The sequence below is a fragment of the Dama dama genome, chromosome 24, assembly GCF_033118175.1.
Source record: "Dama dama isolate Ldn47 chromosome 24, ASM3311817v1, whole genome shotgun sequence".
Classification (NCBI taxonomy): domain Eukaryota; kingdom Metazoa; phylum Chordata; class Mammalia; order Artiodactyla; family Cervidae; genus Dama; species Dama dama.
The window spans coordinates 18885183-18912439 of record NC_083704.1 but is presented as its reverse complement, the minus strand read 5'-3'; the positions used below and the strand labels follow the sequence as shown (position 1 = coordinate 18912439).

Sequence of the window (27257 nt, the reverse complement as noted above, 5' to 3'; positions counted from 1 at the left end):
GGATCCGCAGCAGTTGGTTTGCCTGATTCACTGTCTGTTATATGGGTATGATGGGGGTACCCCAACAAAGGGCTGTTGAAGTTTAATCATTAAATGAATTCACAGATTGGCAGTGTTTACGGTGCTGCCTGGCATGAAATAAGTGCTTGTGTGGCTGTTCTGTTTTGTAACTGTATTGTTTTTAGAGATACAAGCCCTGCTGGGACTCCAACCTGTGACACAATTTAGGGAAACAGCGATTAGCATTTATTCTTAGAGCCCTTTCCCACCATATACCTGTATGTGTGTTCCAGGCCCAACTTGGAGAAATTCAGCACCTCTGTCCAGAAAGGTTTTAACTACAAAGTCATCTTCAATTTGTGCAACGACAGAGGGCCAGGATAGTAACTGAACCAGGAATGGCTTCTCTCCTGTGGCCGCAGGTACTGTGGTACCCAGGGACTTCTCCTTTGCTGTTTCAGATGCCCTGTGATGGAACCTTTAGCGCTCAGTTGCTCAGTCATGTCTGACTCTTTGCAACCCCATGGACTGTAGCCTGCCAGGTTCCTCTGTCCATGGGATTTCCCAGGCAAGAATACTGGAGTGGGTTGCCGTTTCCTCCTCCAGGAAATCTTCCCGACCCAGAGATCAAACCCATGTCTCTTATGTCTCCTGCACTGGCAGGCAGATTCTTTACCACTAATGCCACATAGGAAGCCCTATGATGGGGGCCTTTCACACACTGTATACTCAAATTCTCCTGAAATTAAGCATCTGCTTCACATTGCTCCAGCCCAGCTCCCTTTTGTAATTACACATATAAATAGATACTAAAATCAAATAGAAACAGCTAGATAGCAACAGCAATCCAAAAGGAAAAACTAATATGTTTGAAAACATATGAATTTGTTGCAATCAATTCATATTCATTGTTGTGTTGCACTAGTCACTTAAATCGCCTTTGTATAATAACTAAGATTTATGAGACCTTAATATGTGCTAGAAACTATGCTAAGGCTTTATAAGCATCATTGCTTTTCATCTTCATTTCTTAGGTAGGTACTGTTATGTTCCCCATTTTACAAGTGAGAATACTGAACCTCAAGAAGTTTAGATGTAATATGAGGCCACAGAGCTAGAAAAGCCTATTAACCAACATCTGTACAGTTTCTCCTGGGAGCTGAAAAGCATTTTCAACACCATGGAAACATGACAGAGAATTCCCGGCCCCCACAGCCCACAGCCTCTGCTGCACTGCTCAGTCCTCCTGTGTTTCCCCAACGATTGTCTGAACTGCCTGATGTCATGGTATTTGCAGTCCTCCTCCTGTCCCTCCTAGATTCATGCTTTACTCATCCTACTATCCCAACGGTGTCTTCCAAAATCTCCTAAATCCCACGGCCCCCAAAGACAGGTGTGAATAATTGGCACAGGAGACCTACCTGTTTGTAGACTTTGTCTGTAGAAACTGATGTGGGTTTCTAGCCCCCAGAAAATTGTACTGACAGGTGCTTCCACTTGATGCAATTAAATGGATCTTCTGAAAATCATGTCCTCTCTGTAGACAAAGGTATCTCCCGCTGGGATAATCTCATCTCACCTCAAACCACATTTCCTCAAACACACCCCCACCTGGGTGGACACACATCCATCCACACCTGCCATAACTGCTTGTCAAAGGGGAAGCCAAGTCAGGCCTGAGTCTGGCACTGACTTCTCTGAGCGCTCATCTAAGAAAAGCTGTCAGGAAGCTTGCATTCCTGCAGACCCACTGTGTGCCGTGTTCTTCACAATCATGATCTTAGCCTGCCAGCAACTGTTCAAGGTAGTTAGCTCTTACCCTCTTTGTACACGTAAGGGAGCTAAGGCTCAGGGCTTTGGGTGACTTGCCTCTGGTCATGCAGCTGGTAAGCAATAGGAATTGGATTTAGACCCAGATATATTTGACTCAAAAACCTCTATGCTGTGGTAGATGTATTTCCCCACCTTCCTCACATCAGTCTCTCCCCAGAGAAGAGCTGTGACTCCACTGGTGACTGGCTGTTTCCCTTTTCTCTCCCTTCTCTCCCCTTCCTCCCTTCACCCCGGCATCCCCACTAGTGAGTTGTAATGTTGGAACCTGGGGATTGAGAGGTTCCAAATATGGGGAGTCAAGCCCATCAGTCCCTCGTTCATCCCACTGTGAGTCTGGGAGATCATGTGATTATTTTTCAGATGACACCCGTGTTCTCTGCAGAGGCACAGACTGAAAAGAATTCATTAGAGGATTTTGAGAGCGTGTGTTTGTGATGGGTATGGTTGTATGCACAGTGTGCAGAATTTATGAGCATTTAAGAAATCAGCCCCCACTGCAAAGCACCTTCAGTGCTTCTCCCAAATGCCAGTTCCCCATGATGCCAAGGTGCCTCTGCTAAATCAGAGGACGTTTAGAAAAAACACTTCATGGAATATCTGCAGAATAATGTGATAGGAAGAGGAGCAGCCTAGCCTCTGCCACTGAACGCAGAGTCCAGCTTGCCTGCTGTGCCCTGTCTTCTTCTCCTTTTCCGAGTCTGGCTACTGAGATCTTTCTCGTGCGCGCTCAGGAATCCTGGAGGATGTGTGAGACCCATGTGTCAGTGGTGCCATTTGTACAAAACTCAAAATATCCAAGACACACAGAGCCTCCCAGTTTTAAGACTCAGAGACTTGAGTATAAATCCTCCTAGGTTCAGTGGGATTTCCCTGGTGGTCCAGTGGTTAAAACTCTGGGTTTCCAATGCACAGGGGGTGGGTTCAATCCTTGAAAGGGAACTAAGATCCTACATGCCACACAGCCAAAAATAAGTAACCAAATTCTAGTAGGTTCAATGAGACAAAATGGCTCAATGCATTCTTATGACTGCTCCATCCCTTTTATTGGGTTTGGCCTAAATGGAAACTGCCATGGAACCCAGGACAGTTTCTGAAAATAAATAGTGCTTAGGGAAGGTCTAAATCTTTGAAGGGTATAACTACAAAGATCCTCTAAAGATTCGTGGCAGGGTGAAAAGACTTCTTTTACATCAGTCTTACTCTCTGACCACCCCATTCAACCTGCCAGGAGAAAAACCTAGGGATTACAGAACACTTATCTGGTGCTTAGACCACACATTGTCAGTTAATTCCAGAAATCTCCAGAGTGCAACATGGAACAAGAAGGGATGGAATCCTAAGGATAGAATTGTAATAAACAAGAAATGAAGGCAGCCTTTTGTTTATGTGAGGAATAGTCATCTATTCATGGAAAACTGAAGGAAATGAATTCTCACTGTGGGGAAGCGTATTTGTTCTCAAACTGCCTTAGAAGGAAACCAGCAACAACACAGGCTGAAGCCCCTCCCCTGCTAACATTCTGCACTAGTCAGAGAAACAGAACCAACGGGGTGTGTGTGTACAGAGAGACTAAGAAATTAGCTCATGCAGGGACTTCCCTGGCGGCCCAGTGTATGAGAATCTGCTTGCCGAGGCAGGGGACACAGGTTCAGTCCCTGGTCTGGGAAGATTTCACATGCTGCGAGCAACTAAGCCTGTGCACCACGATTTCAGAAGTCCGTCCTCACGCCTGGAGCCCGTGCTCCCCAACAGGAGAAGTCACTGCAGTGAGAGCCCTCCCGCCACAACAGAGAGCAGCCCCTGTCAGCCACAACTAGCCAGAAAGACCCAGTGCCAAAAATAAATAAATGAAAACCACATCTTTAAAAAGCTTTAAAGAAACGAGCTCGTGTGTGTGTGTGTGCAAGTTGCTCAGTCGTGTCTGATTCTTCGCAGCCCCATGGACTCTACAGTCCATGGCATTCTCCAGGCCAGAATATTGGCATGGGTAGCTGTTCCCTTCTCCAGGGGTCTTCCCAACCCAGGGATTGAACCCAGGTGTCCCACATTGCAGGCAGATTCTTTACCAGCTGAGCTACCAGGGAAGCCAATGGAATATTGCTCAGCCAGTGAAAGGGATGAAATAGGATCATTTGTAGATACATGGATGATCCTAGAGTCAGTCATACAGAGTGAAGTCAGAAAGAGAAAAACAAATATTGAGTATTATTTCTTTTATGCCGGATCTGAAAAATGGTACAGATTACCTTATTTCCAAGGCAGGAATAGAGTTGGAGACATAGAGAATAGACATTTGGACATGGGGCGGGGGTGAGGGGGGCAGGAGACTGAGATGAATTGAGAGATTAGGATTGACATATATATACACTACCATGTGTAAAATAAATAACTAGTGGGGACTTGCTATTAATATAAAGCACAGGAAGCTCAGCTCAGTGCTCTGTGATAACACTAAAGGGGTGGGATGTGGGAGGTGGGGAGGGATATATGTGTACACATGACTGATTCACGTCATTGTTCAGCAGAAACTAACACAGCATTGTAAAGCAATTATACTCCAATAATTAAAAAGAAAGAAAGAAATTGGTTCGTGGAGGCTTGGAAAGTCCAGAATCTGCAGGGCGGGCCGGCAGGCTGGAGACCCAGGCAAGAGCTGCCGTCTGAGCCCAGACGTTGTCAGGGACAGGAATCCCTCTCCCCGGGGAGCTCAGCCTTCTTCTCTTCAGGTCAACATCACTACTTCCGTTCTTCTGCCCCACCACATAGTTCACGCGGAACCAGACCACATTCCCACCTTTGAGAGAGCCGAGGGACCTGGTAGAAGCAAAAGTCCTTATTGAGCGAGCAGACGTCTGAGACTAGAGTGTTGGGAGTGGGTCATCAGGGCATGAGGCACCCAGAGAACAGGACACATGGCTCTTAGGGGGACATAGCCCCCCATAAGCCTAGCAGTGAGGGCTCGTGCATGAGCGGCATCCGGACAAAGAGCACACCACCCAATACACACTATGCTTTACATTTATGGGGTCACATCTATGTGGCTCTAACCATACAGTCAAAATTCATCTAGATCAGTTGACAGCTAACCAAACCCTCACACAGTGAGTGAGCCCAGCTAACACCAGCACAGCCACCCAGCCAACCACCCCAGATGCAGAACAACAAATGCTCAGTGTGATAGAGGCCACCGCAGTTCTGTAACTGTGATGCTCATGATGCCGCATTCTCTGGCAACAGATAACTGATACACCTACTTTCCAAGTCAAGGGATGGGCTGATAGATCAAACACTGACAGGGAAAGGCAGGCCCTCAGTTAGGGCAGAGTGGAGTTTGTATTAAACTAGGAACCACACACCCATCTAACATGGACAACTGGACTCAGTCCCAGCCAGTCACCCCAGCTGGAAATGTTGATTTGATGCAGCTGCATTAACTTTTTAAGAAAGGAGATTCGGGTTTCTGTGAAATGTATTATTTTATATGTTACCAATACATTGTATTTTCCTCAAAAAGTTGGGCAATAATAACAAATGCAAATTACACTGATACAATTTCTCGCCTTTCCGAAAGATTAGCAAAAATCAAAAAGTCCAACAGTACACTCTTGTTAATGAAACTTTGGGAGAACCAGCACCTTTACACATCGCTAGAAGGAATACAGGGGTTTCCCCAGTGGCTCAGTGCGTACGGGATCTGCCTGCAATGCAGGAGACACCTGTTTGGTTCCTGGTCAGGAAGATACCCTGGAGGGGGGCATGGCAACCCGTGCCAGTGTTTTTGCCCCAGAGACAGAGCAGCCTGGTGGACTGCAGTCCCTAGGTGGCAAAGAGTCGGAGGCAACTGAAGTGACTGAACACACAGGCTTGCACACAGAAGGAATGCAAATGGAATAACCTGGATGGAAGAGAATTTGAAGATACTTAGCAAAATTATATATTCTTTTACCCTTTGATTCAGTAATCATCCTTCTTGAAATCTATTTCACATATATACTGGCAAATATAAAAGAGATATATGGAGCTTCCCTGGCGGCCCAGAGGTAGAGAATCCACCTGCCAATGCAGGCGACATGGGTTTGATCCCTGGTCCGGGAGGATCTCACATGCCAAGGGACATCTAAGCCTGTGTACCAGAGCTACTGTGCTCCAGAGCTGGGAGCTGAAATTAATGAAGCCCACGGTTCCTAGAGCCGATGCTCTGCAACAAGAGAAACCACTGCAATGAGAAGTCTGGGCACCATAACTAAAGAGTAGCCTTTGCTCACTGCAACTAGAGAAAGCCCATGCACAGCAATGAAGACCCAGCACAGCCGTAAAGAAGCTTTTAAAAGTCACACTGCAGTCATAAACAGATAAATAAATCTTTAGAAAGAGATAGGTATACAAGGACACTCATTATAATAGGTAAGACAGAAAACAATTAAAATGCCACAATCTGGGACTGATTGAATAAATTATGTATATCCTTATGATAGAGTAGTATATAACTATATTGTAATAATGAGTATCTCCATCTACTATGGAGTAATTTCCAAAATACATTGTTAAAGTGATTTTTTTAAGTGCAGAAAAATGTGTATACTACTATTTCTATAATAAAGGATATAAATATATACAGATTTAATTCTATTTTTCCATGGACAAGTAAACCACAAAAAGGTTTTAAGGGTTTTCTATAGGATAAAGAAAGGTATAGAGTGGATGAGACAGGGATAGATAGAAGCTAGCCTTGCATATATTTTGGTTTCTAGATATGTCTTTGATGCTATGTGATTCTTTTACATCTATTAAGACAACATTACACTTTAAAATATTAATCCCAAAATATAAAAAATGAAATAAATGAACCTAGCTGTGTATCCATTTTGGTAGCAAAACTGCAGAGATAAGCTATAAGTATTTGACTGCACACTCCCAGTGGGATGCATCCTAAGTACAAAAAGGACTGTAGATGGTACTGATGAATCTCTTTGCAGGGCAGCAGTGGAGATACAGACAGAGAAGAGAATTGTGGACACAGTCGGGGAGGAGAGGGTGGGACAAGTGGAGAGAGTAGCATGGAAACATACATAACGATATATAAAACAGAGCCAGTGGGAATTTGGTGTATGATGCAGGGAGCTCAAATCAGGTGCTCTGTGACAATCTAGAAGGGTGGGATGGAGTGGGAGGTGGGAGGAAGGTTCAAGAGAGAGGGGACATATGTATGCCTGTGGCTGATTCATGTTGATGTATGGCAGAGACCAATACAATATTGTAAAGCAATTATCCTCCAATTTTGAAAAACAGCAACAAAGTAACTTTTCAATAATGATATTACTGTGGTTCTGCTATTTTAGACCTGTCACATGGGTAATGCAATGTCAGATAAAACTGCTGAATAATTACATGATGTTTTATCATTCACGTTGTTTTTGAGAACAAAGATTCTGGGTGTGGGAAGTAGGAAATACAAGTATTAGAAGAATTGAGTAAAAATCATATAATCCAGAACCTTAAAAGGAAGCACAGGTTCAAATTCATGATGTATTTTATGATTAAATAGATAGATAGCTAGATAGGTAGACAGATACATAGACAGACAGGTACTTTCTGTGTTTCCCGGTTCTGTCCACTGGAAACTGACTGCTGAATAGCAGTGAGCACCCGTAGCAGGGTCTCTACAGCCCATTTCTCATGGAAAGGAACCAATGCTGCCTGGACAAATAGTACTACTGGCCAAAGATGGGACAGTCTGACCATGGGTGATAATAATAAGATAAATAATAATATGAATCATAATAATCTTTGCAAATGAATTCAAACATGTCAGCTATGATTAAATCAATGGATTCATAAAGATGCTTTAAGAAGACAGTTGGGAAAATGTGAATTTTGATGGCTACTCCATAATGTTAAGGAATCCAGCAGCAAAAATGGTAATTGAAGCTATGTTTTTAAAATAATTCTTATATTTAAGAGATACATACAGCCAATCTGTAATATTCACAGGTTCTATATTTGTGGATTTCTATATTCACTAAAATTCACTAGTAACCCCAAAATCAATACCCTCAGTGTTTCTGTGGTCATTCACAGACATGTGAAGAATGATTAAAAACCTTGAGTCACCCACCCTGCATATTCCTAGATGAGGTTGATCAAGGGGACTCTGCCTTCTTGATTCATCCTTCAGACTATACACAAGTGTCGTTTCTGTAGTCTATTTAATGTCACTCTGTTCACACTTCTGTGCCACTTTTTGTTGGTAATTTCACTGCTTAGGATGGCTCCGGAGTTATGTCCTGAAATGCAATCCAGTGTTTCTAAGAGCAGGAAGGCTGTGATGCGCCTTATGGAGAAAATATGTCTGTTAGATAAACTTCATTCAGGCATGTGTTATGATACTGTTGGCCATGAGTTCAGTATTAATGAATCAATGATGTATTTTAAACAACTTGTCTCTAAAATAAAACACATATTGAGTAAGGTCATGTTTTTATTAGTTGATGAAACTATGGCCAGAGGTCTCACAAACCTACTCCTGTACTTCCCCTGAGATAAAGAGTTCTTCTATATTTGCTAATTCAGTGTTCACAGTGACTTTATGGAACCTAACTACCACAGATCACTTCATGGCAAATAGATGGGGAAAAAATGCAAACAGTGGCAGACTTTATTTTCTTGGGCTCCAGAATCATTGTGGATAGTGACTGCAGCCATGAAATTCAAAGACACTTGCTCCTTGTAAGAAAAACTATGACAAACCTAGACAGTGTATTAAAAAGCAGAGACATCACTTTGCTGACATATGTCCATATAGTCAAAGCTGTGGCTTTTCCAGTAGTCATGTATGGATGTGAGAGCTGGACTACATAGAAAGCTGAGTGCCAAAGAATTGATGTTTTTGAACTGTGGTGTTAGAGAAGACTCTTGAGAGTCCCCTTGGACTGCAAGGAGATCCAACCAGTCCATCCTAAAGGAAATCAGTCCTGAATATTCATTGGAAGGACTGATGCTGAAGCTGAAACTCCAATACTTTGGCCACCTGAAGGGAAGAACTGACTGATTTGGAAAGACCTTGATGCTGGGAAAGATTGAAGGCGGGAGGAGAAGGGGAGGGAGAGAGGATGAGATGGTTGGATGGCATCACCAACTCAATGGACATGAGTCTGAGTAAACTCTGGGAGTTGGTGATGGACAGGGAGACTTGGCGTGCTGCAGTCTGTGGGGTCACAAAGAGTCGGACACGACTGAGCAACTGAACTGAACTGATATTCTCCCAATAAGATGGACCAATGAGCATATTTAACCTAAGCTATGGACCTCCAGTTTTCTATATATTACCAGCAATGGCCTTGCCAGACAGAGCCATCCATGGGCTCTTCACTGAGAGCCAGGCCTTAACCTTCAAATATGTGGCCTCTTTTACCCATGTGAAGTACCTCCAAGAGGAAATACAAGTTTATCTCGATTCTTCACCTACTAAATTTTGCCCAAGAAATTAAAAGGAACTACTAATGATACAAATGGGCTTCCCAGGAGGCTTGGTGATAAAGAACCCACCAGCACTGCAGGAGACTCAGGAGACTCAGGTTCTGTCTCTGGATTGGGAAGACTTCTGGAGGAGGAAATGGCAACCCACTCCAGTATTCTTGCCTGGAGAATTCCATGGACAGAGGAGCCTGATGGGCTATAACAAGGTTGCAAAGAGTCGAACACAACTCAGCACAGCACAGCAGTGATATAATTATCTTATCATTATAAAAATCTCTTTGAATCTAAAAGAAAAAATTTTTAATAGGCATTTGCTATTAATATACCACTTGGGGGCCCTCCTGCACTGATGGGTATTGAGGATTGTCTCTAAAAAACAGCCTTTTCAATTCGGGTCAGCTGGTGTACCCTGAGGGTCTCTGCCAGCTTGTTTCTCAATGTCTCCATAAAGTACCTGGGTTTGGAAGTAGGTAGCAAGTCAAACAAGGAGGACATTAACTAGACTAGGGAGAAGATGCAGTGCAGGCTTTGTGCTTTTCTGGTTGGAACGGAAACCCAGAACGAAGACAGTTGTGCTCCCAGGATTGGAAAGAAATGGGAGGATGGGAACATGAATCGGGAGTGTTCAGAGGATCTCACATGGCAGGACTGCAGGTGAGTTTGTCCACTGGTTCCTAGAAGGACTGAGGTGTAAGCCCTGAAGTGAGGCAGTTTCTGCAGATGGCATCGGGCAATCTGTGTTTATGGACTCCTCAGGATCATTCTTAAGCACGTTCAAGTTTGAGAAGAACTGGTCTCTTGGAGGATCCCATTGTGGGTTTAAAGAATTATGTATGTGTACATGTATATGAACACATACATATGGACATATATTAAAAATCAAACACATGCATAAACATATGCAAAAGGCCAGAATAACATACACTCTGTTCACAGTAACATATAGATGAAAGATTCAGATGGTGAAGACTACAATTTTTTGTCTTTAATTGTTTATTATTGTATGTTGATTGTATCATGTTTTTTTTTTTTTTTTTTGGCTATGCGCAAGGCTTGTTATCTGAGTTCCCTGACCAGAGGTTGAACCAGAGCCCTAAGAAGTGAAAGCACAGGACCACTAGGGAACTCTAGTCCACTAATCACTGGACCACTAGGGAACTCCCTTGATTGTATCTTTACAAGATACTTCAAAAGAAAAGAGAGGCTGTAGTGTGACCAGGGCTCCCTTCCTCTAGGATCTGGGCTCTGCCCTCTGCCATCTTGTCTGGCTCCCCTCAGGCCCACAAGATGACTCAGAAGCTCTGAACACCACTCCAGAAATGACAATGCCTAAAGGCCACTTGCTATGTATTTCTTAAGATTGTAAAATGTACTCCTTGAAACCTCTGAGAAGCCCTCCCTAGCGTGTCATCAGCTAGAACTACAGCACACTGCCATGCCCTGGCTGGTAAAAAGAGAGGTATAGGCCCAGCATGATCAACTTGGACCAAGAGCATTTCCCCTTTGGGGATGCCCCTGCTACACATGGCCAGTGGAAGGAGGGAAATGCTGAACAAAATCCAGGAGGAGGAACAAAGGGCTTGGCTGTTTTGTAGGCAAACAGCGGCAACGGCCACATACGTTTACATTGCTCTTCACAGGGCTGTTTAGAATCTGTTGAGTTCTGATGATGATTATTGAGGATGTAATTTTTTACATCTCACTATACTCCATCATTCTCCCAATATATCACAAAGTTTGATTATACAAATGCAGTGTTTACTTATCATGACTGTAAATGTCATTACCTGATAAGTCATGGTGTGTTTTATGATTACCTTTTCTTTCTTTCTTAAGTTTTTGGCTTTTCCTGTACTTCACAGTTGCCTGAATTGTTTTTTCTTTTGAAATTTGCTTTGTTTTGTATTGCCCCTTATTTTTTTTTCCAAATTCTCCTACAGATTTGTGAAACAATAATTTTCTGAACACTCAAACACTTCCAAGTAATCTGTCAGTCCCATTTTTTTTTCCAGATCTCTCTCCCACCATGCTTTATCCTTCTGTTCCAATCTGGACTGATTACTGTTGCCTTCTCGGGGCTTCCTTTCTCCTTCTCTCCTGTGCTGGAATTCCAGTTTCCTAGATCATCTGTAGTTTTTTCTGAAGCACACATTCTTATAACATGACGGTTAAACTATATGGTCCTTGGATGTCTGAAAACATGTTTATATTACTTTTTTTATATTTCCAACTTATAGTTCTAAGAATAAGAATAGTTACATGAAACTTGTGTTGCCTTTTACACACATTCACCCGTTACTAGCGTTTTGTTCCATTTTAATATCTGCTTTTTCTTTTTCTGTCTCTCCTCTTTCTCTCTCACGGATGGATGGAGGGAGGGAGGGAGGGGTAGATGGGTGGGGACAGATGATCATTTTCTCTGAAATATTTCAGAGTAATGTTCATACAGGGTGGACATTCCTTTAAAAACTGGAAATAGAACTGCCATACGATGAAGAAATCCCACTGCTGGGCATACACACCGAGGAAACCAGAATTGAAAGAGACATGTGTACCCCAATGTTCATCGCAGCACTGTTTACAGTAGCTGGGACATGGAAGCAATCTAGATGTCCATTGGCAGACGAATGGATAAGAAAGCTGTGGTACATATACACAATGGAATATTACTCAGCTTTTTTTTTTTTTTTTTACCAGTGCTAGGTAGGATTAAGGGGTTGGATATTATACAGTATTTCCCTCCCAAGTCCATCTATTTTCTGATTGTCCCTCTAGAAGATTGTAGAGGCAACATTGTGGGCCAGGATGGGGCTGAGGAAAGGAGCATGAAACAGGAGGGGAGGAGGTAGAGCACAACCTTTGAAAGAATGACATAGCACAAGAGCATAAAGGAAACCAATTAAAATCAATTGGGTCCAAGAAGACAAGTCAAATTCAAGTAAACCTTAATCCCCAATCTATAAACCACAGACACGCCCAGAGGTGACAGGACAGCTCCAAGGCACTGTCAAAGAGGGAGGAGTGGCTGGCTCCCCCAGGGCTGGGAAGATCGTCCCACTCATTAGCATATGAATTCACTCGCAAAACCTATCCAGACCACACTGCCCTCAGCAATGGCCCACACCCTGAAGATTCCCTCTGAATCCTAACAAATCCACCTCTTACCTTTGGCTTTGTCTCTCACTGAATTTTTGCAATAAGACCTCAGAGCCTGAGCTTTATTAGGTCCTGAAACCAGACATTCTGGGTTTTGGCCGGGCTCGAGTCCCGGGAGAGAGCTGAAGGACAGGACGAAAAAGCAGTGGGAAAAACGTGCCAAGGGATCCCCTTCATAGCCTGCTGGAAAATCTGCTAAATACCTGACCTGTGCTCACAGTTTTCATTGGCCTGATTCTTGGCACAGACAAGAGTAAGGACAGAAGAACCCCCACCGGCTTGGGTAACAGCTACTGGGGCCCAGCAGATAGCGCCTTTGAGACATACCAAAGAGTAGCCTCTCCAGAGCCCCTCAATTGCGCCCACTGCTGCCCGCCTGTTTGCGGGGCGTTCGAGGAAACAAGAAACGAGAGACTGTAAAGGAATTAAGATTTCGTTAGGCATGTTCCTCCAGCCACAGGAACGAAGACCTATCTTAACCAGAGGTCTTCTAGAACCTGAGCCTGAGCCGCGTGGGCTTTCTGCCGAGTTCGTGTTTCACTGTCCCGGTTTCCAGCACGATGGGCCTTCCCCTGCACTGGGTTTTCTTGGCGTTAGGGTTTTACCGCGGGAGCTTTGCTGAGTTGGGCCCCTGCTGTGCCTGGACTCTTCTGTGTGGAGGTTGTCTCTGCCAGGTTAAATCCGAGTCACGGCAACACAGATGTCAGGCGAGGGTATGCTCCTAGGTTCTTGTTTCGTCACAACAATGATTTGGCGCCATGGACATTAAAGCCCTCGGCTCTTGGGTCTGGACAAACCATGTCATAGCTCTTAGACAAATCAGTGTTACAGCTCTATTTTAGTAGGAAGATAGAAGGAGAATCCATCCTCGAAGGAGAAGAGAGTGGAGGAGTGCGCCAGTGCGGGGTGGTAGGTTGTGGAGAGAGAGAGAGAGAGAGAGAGAAGGAGCGAACGCACGTGGTGGGCTGGCGGCGGGGGAGAGAGCTTACTCAGCTATTAAAAAGAACACATTTGAATTGGTTCTAATGAGGTGGATGAAACTGGGCCTATTACACAGAGTGAAGTAACTCAGAAAGAAAAAGACCAATACAGTATATTAACACATATATATGAAATTTAGAAAGATGGTAATGATGACTGTATATGCGAGACAGCAAAAGAGACACAGATACAAAGAACAGACTTTTGGACTCTGGGAGAAGGTGAGGGTGGGATGATTTGAGAGAATAGCATTGAAACATGTATATTATCATATGTGAACTAGATCACTAGTCCAAGCTTGATACATGAAACAGGGCACTCAAAGCCGGTGCACTGGGATGACCCTGAGGGATGGGATGGGGAGGGAAGTGGGAGGGGTTTCAGGATGGGGGACACATGTACTCCCATGGCTGATTCATGTCAATGTATGGCAAAAACCACTATAATATTTTAAAGTAATTAGCCTCCAATTAAAATAAATAATTAAAAATAAAAAAGTAATGTTCATACATCATGTCCCTTTATCCATAAATACTTCAGTGTGCATCTTTCCTCAGAATATTCTTACATAATAACAATACTTTAACCTTTAGTAAGTTTAATATTGATCCAATTTGTATCTAATCTATTGTCTATATTTTAATGTTGTATGTCAGCCCAATACTGTCCTTTATAGCAGTTTATTTTTCCTTCAACAGAACATCCACTCAAGTATTGCATTTAGCATCATATCTCTTTAGTCACACTTAATCTGGAATACCTTCTCAGTCTTTGTCTTTTTTTTTTTTTCTTGGTTCACACTTTATGAAATGTGCTTTGAAATGGTACAGAAAATCAAAATAAATTAACAATATTATACACTTATTTGATAACACAAGGTTTACAGGGATTTTTGGCAAATATGGACAAATTATCCTAGTTTGCTTACTATTTTTAATATCTCAATTGGTTAAATTACCAGAATATCAGTGATTGTATCATCTCACATACGAGGAAGTTGACATTTTAAGGGCTTAACAAAGCTGCAATTGACACAAAGGTAACTTCATTGAAAGGAACAGAGAACAGAGACAATATTATCTTTATCATCACAGTTCCAAGAAGAGGTTGTCCTGATGAGAACTTAACTCACAAAAATATTAGCATCACCACCAGCAGTAAGCAGCAAATTGTCGGGAGGAAGGGCTGTAGGGAAAAGTTACGGATAAAATATGGGAAAGATGAAGAGACAAAAGACATGATTTTAATAAGCGTTAAATCAACAGGCAAACACCTCCCATTTGTGATACATCTTGACTTTCTTCACTGCTACAGGTGCTTGCGTGATGCTGACCTGGCAGTCCCAAAGGAGCACTGAGTATTTTGCCAGAGGGACTGCTGGTCTACTAAGATAAATACTTAAAGAGACAAAAAAGGACAAGTAGGTTTTGGTGATCTTCTAAAAAGGTTACTACAAAGATGTGAGTAACTGTCCAAATTCACTTAAAATTTAACACCCCTTAATTTCCAAAGATACTTTGGGATCTGACTGTTCTTAGAACAGTCAGAAGGGAAGCCTAGGTTGGTCTGAACCTCCTAGAACTTGGCTCCTCCACTACAAACAGGAGGACTTGAAAAAAAATGTTTTATAAAACACGTCACCTCTTTAAAAGCTAGTCCACCTCTGCTGCTCCATCTGATGGAAGGCAGGCTCTCTGTAAAGAGGCACGTGCTAAATGGGGTGTTTAAGTCTCCCCAGATGTCCCCTCTTCAACAGATCTCTCAAGTGTAAAGTCAGTTTTCAATGTGTCTTGCCATCATTTTCTTGACTCTAGCCCCAAATGAACTACTTATCTTTAGCATCTAACACAGTGGGCATCATGACCTTCATTCAAGGCAAGGGGCATAGATGCTAAAGCACCAGTCTTACACGGTGAGAACCATGTTAAAAAATCAATGGATAAAGTGGCAGAGCCTCTAAACTAAGAGATTTAGCTTAATTACAGAATACTGTACTTTCATAATTATTTCATTATGAGTAGGAAGTTCTCCACTTTTCCTTAAAACTAAATTCCATCTTCCCTGAGAATAGGGTTAAGGGAAACATCAAAACTCAAAATGCCAAGGGCCCTTGAAAAGGCAACACAACGGAATGTCTGTATCCTTCGCAGTGTGTTGTTTCTACTTGAAAAGCTTTTCGTTACTCCAGGTTTTCATCTCACCTCCCTCCGGATTCTTCAGGAATACAGGTGGAGATGGGCGAGGCGAGACAGGAGACTGAGGGAGTGAGCGGCTGTTCTCACTGAATGGCGACCGGCCATGGACCGAGGCTGGACCCTCACCAGTTAATGCTGATGTCCTACTGACAGAACGAGGGGGATGAGGCAACCCAGAACCAGGGCTGACACCTCCAGGCGGCTGAGACCTCTCCCTCCAGTGGGGTCGGGTTTGTGGCTGTGCCCCAATCCGCCCACCTCAGGGAGGACATGTACTGTGGCAACGTAAAGAAAGGTCCCGGCAGAGAAAAGCATGGCCACTCCAGTGGCATTGACCTCTGAAAGGGCTTCTTTACTGCTCTTAGTCCTAAGTACGTCACCATGGACATAACTGGGGCTGCCAGTGCAAAGACGAGTAAGTGCTTTCTGATTCGATTCCGCTCAAGGCCTGCATGCATTAAGAAGGAAACTAGCCCAAAAGCAGCTGGTGCCTTATGTAGCATTATTGCCACAAACACAATTAACTGGACACTAGTTTGTGAAGTAGAAGCTGCTGCTCCCAAAGCAACACCATCAGCTGCAGCATGGACGACCAGACCCAGCGTGGTGGTGATTTTGGAATTGCTGGGCCTTGCTGTTTCTGGATCGTCAGTAGAATGCACATGGGAGCTGCCAATCTGGTCCACCAACAACATGAAGACAAAGCCCAGTATGAGGGAAACGCCGATGTAGGTATGTAGCTGTGTGTGGTCAAGGCTGTGCTCATGTTCATGGGCAACTGGTATTACTGCTGCTTTGTCTGATGCAATCACGTTCTGTGTTTGACTTGCTTGGTGGTGCTTCCCCTCAAGAATATCTTCATAAAGTGCTTGTACTCCTTCAGGCACAATGACCACCAGTGCAGTTCCACAGAGGAGGCCGGCACCCAAAACAGTCACCAGCTTTAGTCGCTCCTTTATTTATATTCTCTTGGGTCTGGAAGTGGAAAAGATAGATTCAGCTCAGGGTCCACTTTACTTAGAATCTAAGTAGAATGGGTGGGAATGGTTGTTTTTTGGCTTGCGTGTCTGTGTTTTGTAATCTGCAAAAAGGAGATGCTCACGAGGATGCCAAGGAATCGTGGTTGCTTCCACACTTCAATTTTCGTCTTCTGGTTGCTGCAGATTAACAGATCATGCAGCTATTGTTAACAAGGAACTTTTTCAGGTTGTAGCTTTTTCCAGTCTTTGTCTTTTATGACACATTTTTAAAAGAACATGGAATCGCCCTTTTGAATAGAAATACACCACACTGGGTTTGCCTGGTGATTCCCTGTGATTAGATTCGGGATAATCATCCCTTACTAGGATACTCACAAGTGATGTGCTTTTCTCAGGTCATCAGGTATGAAGGATACAATCTCCAAATGCCCCTCTGTGGTGTTGTTAATTTTGATAATCCAGTCAAGGTGCTGTGCAATTTGTAGATACTTTGTGATTTCTCTTGCAACTAATGAGCTTCCGTGGGAAACACTGAAGATGATACAAATATTCTGATCCTCGTTAAATCTCCCCCTATACTGAGCATCCATTGATGATTCTTACCTGAACCAGTCTTTATTATAATGGTCACAAAGTGATTTACAGTTTCAGTACTCTCAGTACATTTATAGTTAGCACTTAGCATTCTACTTGCATTAATTTACTTTTGATGGGCAGTTTGGCTAGGGATGGAATCCTAGGCTGAAAATAATTTTCTCCAGAATTTTTAAGGCACTGTCCATCCTCTTGGAGCATCCCATGATGCTAATGAGGAGTCTCATGTCACTCCAATTCCAGTTCCTTGATGTATGTGACCTGTTCCCCACTCCCACACACCCGCAGAAGCTCTTAGTTTCTTTTAATCCTTGGTGTTCTGACAGTGCATAATGACGTGCCTGGAATTAGAATACTGTTGTCCTCTCTTCCTGGAGGCCTAACCCCCACAGTACTTCGTCGTCCTGCTCCAGTCCAAACGGGCTGCTGCCTAGGACCGGTGTACAACTCTCCTCCCCTCCCTCCACTACCCTGTGAATGCTGGATCCTCCATTTCCGGAGCTCTAAATGTTTCTTTTTGGTTTACTCCCTTACTTTCCTGAATCCTCTAGTAATACACCTCAAGCATAATGTTAATGGGGGAGCATGTTGCTGAGTAACAGGGGAGAGACTAATAACCCACCGAGACAAACAGAGAACTGGCACACAAGGCTACACAGGGCATGACTCTCCAGCATCCCTGGGACAGTCGCACCAACGCTGACTTTTTCAGCATGAAAAGCAGTGCCATTTATTATTTATAGAGTAGCTCTGGAGAAATAATAAGCGAAGTAGAAGAACAAAAGGTGTAATAGGGGTGGGTCCCCCTGGCCCATTGGCATTGCAGTGAGCCCTCCCCCTTCCCTGTGTAAAAGGAGCCCAAATTCTGACTGAAGAAAGATGGTTCTTTGCGGTAAGACACTAGTCTACCATCTTCCTGGCCTGCTGGCTTTCCAGTTAAAGTCATTATTTCTTGCTCCAACAACTCATCTCCTAATTTATTGGCCTGTTGTGCAGTAAGCAGGATGAGCTTGGGCTGGGTATCAAAGAGGCCCTTAGTTTAACAGAAATATTCCACTTCTTTTAAATGGAATGAGGTAAAAAAATAATGATAAATTATAACTGTGTCAATCATATGTACTGGCTGTTCATCTAAGTATTCAGAGAGATTCAAAATGGAAATATCCTAAACATTCAATAATAAGAAATTAGTTCCAGGAAGAAGAGAAATCCATGCAGTGCAATATCATGCAGCTATTAAACATGTTATAGATCGTTTGTTTACTAGGACACCTACATTGTATTCTGCTAACTTAAAAGAACTCTATGACAGAGTATGCATAATTATAATTCATGGATGCATCCACATTCACTGTGTGTGTGTTTATATATTCACCAAAGAATTAAACATGGTGAAATTCAGGCCTAGGTATTTTTCCAGGCAAAATTTTTGCTCCAAAGCATGTTATTTCTAATCAGAAAAGAAAAGAAATTTAAAAGCCACTTTATATGGCCAAGAGATTAAAAGTGGAGATAATGTAGACACCTCTTCTTAATTGCTTATAAAATAATTAGGTATCAGGACTTGCCTGCGGGTCCAGTGGTTAAGAATCCATCTTGCAGTGGTTCACAGATTCAACCCCTGTGGTCAGGGAACTATGATCCCACATGTCTCAGAGTAACTAAGCCCTCAAGCTGCAAGTAGAGATTCTGTGCCCCACAGTGGAAGATCCCACAGGAAGCAATGAAGATTGTTGTAGTATGCCTCAACTAAGACTCCATGCAGTCAAATAAATAAATATTTAAAAAATAATAATCAGGCATCTTGTTTATGTAAAATGAGAGAGCTGAAAAGGTACAAGAAAACTGCTCTGTTCCCAGAACAGTGGCTATAAAGAAAACCTCGTTCTTAGGAACAGACACAATTTGGCTTCACATTTGTGCTCCCTATACATTTGAGACTCATTATTTGCACTTTTATTGACAGAATCTAATGAACATCACTCCTTCCTTAGATAACCAATTTGCTAGTACTCACTGAAGAACAAATTATAACTAAACTGCTAAGATTGCCGGCAAAACAAGGGCAAGAAAAAATTCATCTATCCCACATAATTATTTGATACACTGAGAACTGCTATATCTGAGACTGCTTTTCTTAGAAAGTAAAGATTAGAGCTGAAAGTGGCCATTGATACACTTCAGTTCTGTCTCTAGTCACTGTCCTGAAGCAAGATCATTTACCGTTCGTGTAGTTTTTTAAAATAAAAACCTGATATAGAAATATCTAACTTTCAGTGGCATTGTGCTTAAATGTTAAATGGTAAACAGCACCAGTAGATATTTTTATCATTATTAAAATCCAAGGGGAATTCCCTGGTGGTCCAGTGGTTAGGACTGTCCACTTCCACTGCTAGGGGCCTGGGTTCGATCCCAGGTTGGGAAACTAAATCCCATAAGCCACAGGTCATGACTAAAGCAATTCAAGGTGTCCTCAAGAAGGTGGTAATGGGGTAAATTGAAAATTGTGGCCAACTGAAATTTCCTGTAACAGTCCTGGTAGCTCAGACGGTAAACAGTCTGCCTACAATGCAGGAGACGTGGGTTTGATCCCTGGGTCAGGAAGATCCCTTGCACAAGGAAATGGAAACCCACCCCAGTATTGTTGCCTGGAAAATGTCATGGACGGAGGAGTCTGGAGGGTTACACCCCATGGGGTCACAAAGAGTCAGACAAGACTGAGCAACTAACACACATTGTAACTAGTGAGGAGATCGTAGAAATAACAATCATTACTGATTCATTTATGAGAAATAGATGAGCCAGCCCTACAACTGGGCTTCATGTAATAGAAGTTTCAAAATATTTTCTTTAAGCAACATATTCTTTTATATATTATCTAGCTTTTAAGATAATATGGCTTGGGGGCTTCCCTGGTGGCGCAGTGGTTAAGCATCTACCTGCTAATGAAGAGGACACAGGTTTGATACCTGCTTTGGGAAGATCACAGATGCTGCATGGCAACCAAGCCCATACATCACAACTATAGAGCCAGCGCTCTAGAGCCTGCGAGCTGCAGCTACTGAAGTCTGAGAGCCTATAGCCCATGCCCATCCCAATGAGGCCACTGAATGAGAAGCCTGCGCACCACAACAGAGTAGCCTCAACTCGCTGCAACTAGAGAAAAGCCAGAGTACAGCAATGAAGACCTAGCACAGCTATAAACAAATCTTTAAAAAATTAATAAAACAATATGATTTTTACCTTAAAGCAATTCAGAAAACTAAGATCATGGCATCCGGTCCCATCACTTCATGGCAAATAGATGGGGAAACAGTGGAAACAGTGGCTGACTTTATTTTGGGGGGCTCCAAAATCTCTGCAGATGGTGACTGCAGCCTTAAAATTAAAATATGCTTACTCCTTGGAAGGAAACTTATGACCAACCTAGACAGCATATTAAAAAGCAGAGACATTACTTTGCCAACAAAGGTCCGTCTGGTCAAGGCTATGGTTTTTCCAGTAATCACATATGAAAGTGAGAGTTGGGACTATAAAGAAAGCTGAGCACCGAAGAATTGATGCTTTTGAACTGTGGTGTTGGAGAAGACTCTTCAGAATTACCTTGGACTGCAAGGAGATCCAACCAGTCCATCCTAAAGGAGATCAGTCCTGGGTGTTCATTGGAAGGACGGATGCTGACGCTGAAACTTCAATACTTTGGCCACCTGACATGAAGAGCTGCTTCATTGAAAAGACCCTGATGCTGGAAAAGATTGAGGGCAGGAGGAGAAGGGGACAACAGAGGATGAGACGGTTGGATGGCATCACCAACTCAATGAACATGGGTTTGGGTAGACTCCAGGAGTTGGTGATGGACAGGGAGGCCTGGAGTGCTATGGTTCATGGAGTCACAAAGAGCTGGACATGACTAAGCGACTGAAGTGAACTGAAACCATATAACTTCTTTCTGGACAGCCGTAAAATAAGCTTTTAGTACTGATCTACTTATAGAGGTGTAAAAAGACCACATTTTGTAAAGCACTTTGAGAACCTTTAAATCAAGATAGTTTAGAAACAAAATATCTACTATTGCTTTCAGAAAAGGAATAGGGCAAAGGTGTGGAGTGTTGGACCACTGAGGGGCAGCATTTGGGACTGGGTTCCTGGAGTGTGGGACAGAATGCAAGAAGTAGTAAGAGGAGAACAGAGGAGCAAGAAGAGGAGAGGAAGTGTATTTTCTCAGCCTGTGCCACTGATGCTGATCACTCTATACTTTCTCTGTAATTCTGTACTTTGTATAAAGGTATATAACTGTGTATAAAATGTGTCTATTTCTAAAGACTCCTTTGCTGTTTTAACTCACATAAATCATATTACAGTGTATGTTAAGGTTAGGGAGGCTTTGTTTTTGCTTTTGTTTTGTTGCTTTTGATTATCAGTATGTATATTATCTGGTAGCACAAAATCAGCCAACTTCTTCAAAAATGTCTTAGCTATTCTTTGTCCTTTTCTCTTCTGTATAAATTCTAGAGTCAATTTGTGAGGTTCCACACGTACACACGTACACACACACACAGACAACTTCCCTTGTAAATTTTGATTGGAATTACTTTTAACATAAAAATTCACTTGGCAAAAACTGAAATCTGGATATTCCTTCCCTACCCATGAATATCATGTATTCTTCAGAAATTTTGATCATTTTCTATGCCTGAAATGAATATTTGATATTTTATAAAAGCTGTCCAAAATGTTTTGAAAATCCTTTCTGTTTTAGGACTGCTCCACATTATAAATCTCACTTTCTGAGGCAGAATTCAAAAACTATTTCCCAGAAGCCCTTGCTCTTTAGATGTACACATACAACCAATTTTCACTGAGCAGGTACAACTTGGAAGATGGAAATAAAGGTCATGAGACCGTATAGGCAGGATCCTTCTCAAGTGGATGTGGATGACTTGGTTTTTCTCAGAACAGGTAGCAAACCTCCTGGAGGTCTAGCCCCTCTCTTCGGTGCGGTGAGGGTGCCAGTCTAGTAGCAGGCACCAGCAGCTGCTGGGTTTCCACTGGAGCCTCTTGGTACTGTCCTTGGTCCCTTTTCTGACCATCTGCCTATGTGAGAGTCCAGCTTAGTTCCTTTTTGGGAATTCTGTAAACTACCTAGTGGTTTGTAGCAAATCCATTTCTGCTTAAACATGTTAAAATAGATTCTGGGGAATTCGCCGATGGTCCAGTGGACAGGACTTTGCACTTTCCCTGCTGTGGGCCCAGGTTCAGTTCCTGCTTGGGGAACTAAGATCCTATAAACTGCACAGTGTGACCAAAGAAAAAAAGATAACGTTGTCTGCAACTACACACAGACACAGAATTAGGAAGTAGAAGTGGGTTGCTGAATGTGACAGAACTGCCTTAGTATACAAGAATGAGAACTGAGTACTGCAAGTTGAAAAGGAGGTGGAAGAGATGAGGTAGGGCCCATCTGTGTCTTCTCACTCTGGCACCAGGGCTAAAGGCACAGCCACTCCCTGGAGGTCAGTTATCCCAGCAGAGAGCAGAATCCATCAGCTGAGGCTGAAGGACTGGGCAGGAGGTACTGGGAGGTTTGTGAGAGGAGGTGCATAGCAGCAGTCCAGCAAAATGCAGGGAACCCTAGAGATACAGTATCATGAAGAGGTCTAGGACACAATCAAAGGAGTGGTTCAGGTAAAAAGAAAGGGTAAGAAGGAAAATGAGAGGTGAGCTGTTGGCAGGCTCGTCCACTGAAAACACCAAGAATTCAGAGAAGATTAATGCTGAGCAGAGTGAGAGCAGGTGATGAGCTGACATCTTCAAGGAACAAAGGGCACAGGACCCAGAGGTTCCAGCCTGATGACAGGATTCAAAGGTGGAGGTTTTGGGGAAAAGTCACAGGTGAAGAATGGCCTGAAACTTTCACAGAGAAAGGACCCAGAATATGTGATGTGAGGGATGGTGCTAGGGAAGCAGCATCCTCAAGAGATGAGGTTTTGGTTACAGGGAGAAGGACTTAACATTTATTGTTGTTCCCCGACACCCAAAATTCCTGCTACACTGCTCCCAAGGAGAGGGGGTGGGGAAGTGACATGGAATCTCAGTGTTTCTTAAAGACTTTTAGTTGATTTTTCTGTTCTTCACCCCACCAGCATCACCTACACTTCCAGAAAAGAGAAAGTGTTAGTCGCATAGTCATGTCCGAACTGTAGCCCTCCAGGCTCCTTTGTCCATGGGATTTTTCACTCAAGAATAATGGTGTGGTTTGCCATTTCCTTGTCCAAGGGACCTTCCTGACCAAGGGATCAAACCCAGGTCTCCTGCTTTGTAGGCAGACACTTTACCACTAATCCACCTGGGAAGTTTGAAGTCTTGTAGTTCACAGTTGGGGATGGTGGTAGTTGTGGGAACCAAAATAATTACCCAAAACCTAAAAACAAATATAGACCCTTTCCCCCAGTAAACTTAGCAGAAATAAGATACAATGGACTTTGTTAAAGATGGCCATTGAATATAGCATTCACATCCTCCTGAAACCCCATTGAGAAAGAGATTAAAAATTGAAAGGCATAAACTCAGAAGGACAGTGAAAATAAGCTAATTATAACAGTTTGGAAAATCAAAATTAGGTGAAGGAGTAGTTGACTTTGAGTAGAGCTAAGAAAAGTAAATCCTAAAGCAAGTTGCGGGAAGCTGAACAGCGCCTCCATGTGGCAGAAAAGGTTAGGAAAGATTCAGGTAACTTCTGATGAAAGTCTGCTGACAAGGCAGGAGACCTGGGTTGGATCCCAGGGTCGGGAGATCCCCTGGAGAAGGGAATGGCTACCGACTCCAGTGTTCTTGCCTGGACATCCTATGGACCGAGGAGCCTGGCAGACTATGCAGTTCATGGGGTCGCAAAGAGTCAGAACATGACCGAGTGACTTTTCACACAAAGAATGCATCCAAGACTATAAACCTTATTCCAAGCCCCACCTTCTGTCACATCCCATAGACCCAGCTACATCTCATTTTTACTGCTGTTGTTCAGTTCCATTCATCTGCAGCATCCACTTTGTGCTCTCTTTAACCCAACTTTATATAAGCAAAAAAATTTTCTCACTCTTTCAGTCAACATGCAAATAAGCCACAAAAACAGCAAAAAGTAGCCACTGTCCACCTCAGGAACTTCCTGGTGGTTGAGAACTCAAGGACTCTCCATAGGCCACATCAGATCTCTTTCCCCTTCCCTTTTCTTCCCTATGGACCAATTCCACTTCCTTTTCTCTCTCCTTCTAAAGTGACACCACCCAAACTATTTTTAGAGGTCTCTTTCCTGAAGACCACTGAGTTAACAGTGCAAGCGCTTTATCAATGTACGCCCCCAGACATCTTCTGCTCAAGGCAGCTCTCTCAAAGCGTGGTCCACACTAAAGGGCTGGGCAGCACCATGGATATCCACAATCAGACACTTTGCTGTAGAGCAGAAACTAACACAACGCTGTAAATCAACTATACTCTCATAAAACATTGTTTTAAAAATCAGAATCTCTGAGAGTTAGGCCAGAAAATTACTCTTTCTATACCAGGTTGTTGAGACACATGGTGAAGTTTAAAAAGCACTAATTGCAACGGAGAAACATGTAGATAGAAAAGCAACTTTAAAAAACGTATGGCCCCTTCCATAAACATTTAAGGATTTACTTTAAATTTGTGCTAATACTTTACCAGCTTCCATGGTAGCTCAGCTGGGAAAGAATCCGCTTGCAATGCAGGAGACCCCAGTTCAATTCCTGGGTCGGGAAGATCCCCTGCAGAAGTGAAAGGCTACCTACTCCAGTATTCTTGGGCTCCCTGGTTGCTCAGATGGTAAAGAATCCGCCTGCAATGCAGGAGACTTAGGTTTGATCCCTGAGTTGGGAAGATCCCCTGGAGGAGGACATGGCAACCCATTCCAGTATACTTGCTTGGAGAACCCCCATGGACAGAGGAGCCTGGCAGGCTACAGTCCATGAGGTCACAAAGAGTCAGACACGACTGAGTGACGCAGCACAGCACAACAGTGCTAGTAAGGCATATGTTGGAGATACTGTGGGTTGGTTCCGGAGCACCATCATAAAGCAAATACAGCAAGAAAGCAAGGCACATGAATTTTTTGGTTTCCCAGTGCATATAAAAGTTATTTACAATCTGTGAAGTGTGTAATAGTATTATGTCAAAAAAAAAAAAAAGAGGAAGAGCTTTAATTAAAAACTATTTATTGCTAAAATATTAGCCATTTTCGAATAATGCAGTATTGTCACAAACCTTCAATTTGTAAAAAACACAGTATATGCAAAACAGATATAATGAAGCGCAATAAAATAAGGTGTGCCTGTAATGCATAACTCAAGTTCTTTTCCCAGGAATTACTTCACATAGTCCTTTGCATAGTTATAAAAGACCTCATCTAAAGTCAAAAGCAAGAGCACTCCATAGTTCTACTTCACTAACCTGTCACAACCTCTTGAGGGTCCCTTGACCTGCAAGGAGATCAAACCAGCCAATCTAAAGGATATCAACCCTGAGTATTCATTGGAGGGACTGATGCTGAAGCTGAAGCTCCAATAATTTAGCTACCTGATATTAAGTTGACTCACTGGAAAAGACCCTGATGCTAGGAAAGACTGAAGGCAAAAGGAGAAGGCAGAGGATTAGATGGTTAACTAGCTTCACCGATCAATGGATAAGAATTTGAGCTAACTCCAAGAGACAGTGGAGGACAGAGGAGCCTGGTGGGCTGCAGGTTTGATCCCAGGTCTGGGAAGACTTCACATAATATGGGGCAACTAAGGCTATGTGCCAAAACTACTGAGCCCACACACCTTAGAGCCCATGCTCCACAACAAGAGAAGCCACTGCAATGAGAAGCCCACACACCACATGTAGAGAAAGCCCATGTGCAGCAATGAAGACCCAGTGCCAACAAAAATTAATAAATAATTATTTTAAAAACATGACACAGGCATATTCAGATTTCCCCCAAATCATCTGCTCCTATTTCTTTAGTAATCTGCCAAACTCATAATTTATGCTATCTGGAGAAAAGGAAATGCAGAAACCAACGCTTGCAAACAGCAAACCAGAACCACCACCAAGAAAAATGTACACAATGGGTGGAGCAAAGACGAATGCTTTGGTGTATGTGTGCTTAGGAAACCAAAGTTAAAAGGAAACAACTACATATCAAGAGCAAAACTAAAGATTAAAAAAAAAAAAAAAACCTTTCACGACATGACTGCTATCAATCATATAAATAATTGCTATCACTGTGTACACATATTTTCTTTCTTTTTTTTTTGGATTTGCTGGGTCTTCTTTACTGCACAGGCTGATCTCTACCTGCAGCAATTAGAGGCTATTCTCTAGTTGCAGTACAGGCTTCTCATGGCACTGGCTTCTCTTGCTGCAGAGCATGGGCTCTCGGGCAATCGGGCTCCAGCAGCTGAGGCAGGTGGGCTCAGTAGCTGCAACACAGGGGCTTAGTTTCTCCAGAGCATGTGGGATCTCCCGGACCAGGGATTGAACCCGTTTCTCTTGCATTGGGGGTGAATTCTTTACCCCTGAGCCACCAGGGAAGCCCAATACATGTTTTTTAACTGGTTATTTCACATGATTTTTTTGCAGATGTGCGAGATCCTCAATGACCTGTGTCAAAGATAACCCAACTTCAACTGCATGAAAACACCATGAAACTTCAACCACTGAACCACCTGCATTAATTTCTAGAGGCCCTGGTTGGAAACTCAGGCCAATTCTAAACTCTGACAGATCTCACATGCCTCCTGTTTCTCCCAGGCAGCTTCTCTCACATCACAGGGACCTGACACGGGGATATCTTCTCTCAAATGTCCGTAATTCACCGCAGCGTCCTACCAGCACTTCACCCACGAGCAGCCCCATGATGCAGATACGGTCATCACTGTTCAAGTCTGAAAGGGACCAATATGAAAGTCAAGTGCTTCCATTTTCTACCCAGAAGAGAATATATTGTATATAACACAGTCTTTAAATATATCTCGATTACAATGGG

The 27257-nt window shown here is 43.0% G+C and overlaps 1 long non-coding RNA gene and 1 pseudogene across 4 annotated transcripts in view; one reads left to right on the top strand and one right to left on the bottom strand.

The window, feature by feature from the left end:
* The window catches only part of LOC133045649 (uncharacterized), a 27811-nt gene extending 554 nt beyond the window's left edge, over positions 1-27257 (top strand). Inside the window, exons 3-4 of one of the 4 annotated variants that reach the window (XR_009690296.1) lie at positions 294-422; positions 26852-27257. This is a non-coding gene — a long non-coding RNA (uncharacterized LOC133045649). The other 3 variants (XR_009690298.1, XR_009690297.1, XR_009690295.1) reach the window with 3 other exon arrangements.
* Positions 15769-16336, bottom strand: LOC133045647 (zinc transporter ZIP9-like; annotated as a pseudogene).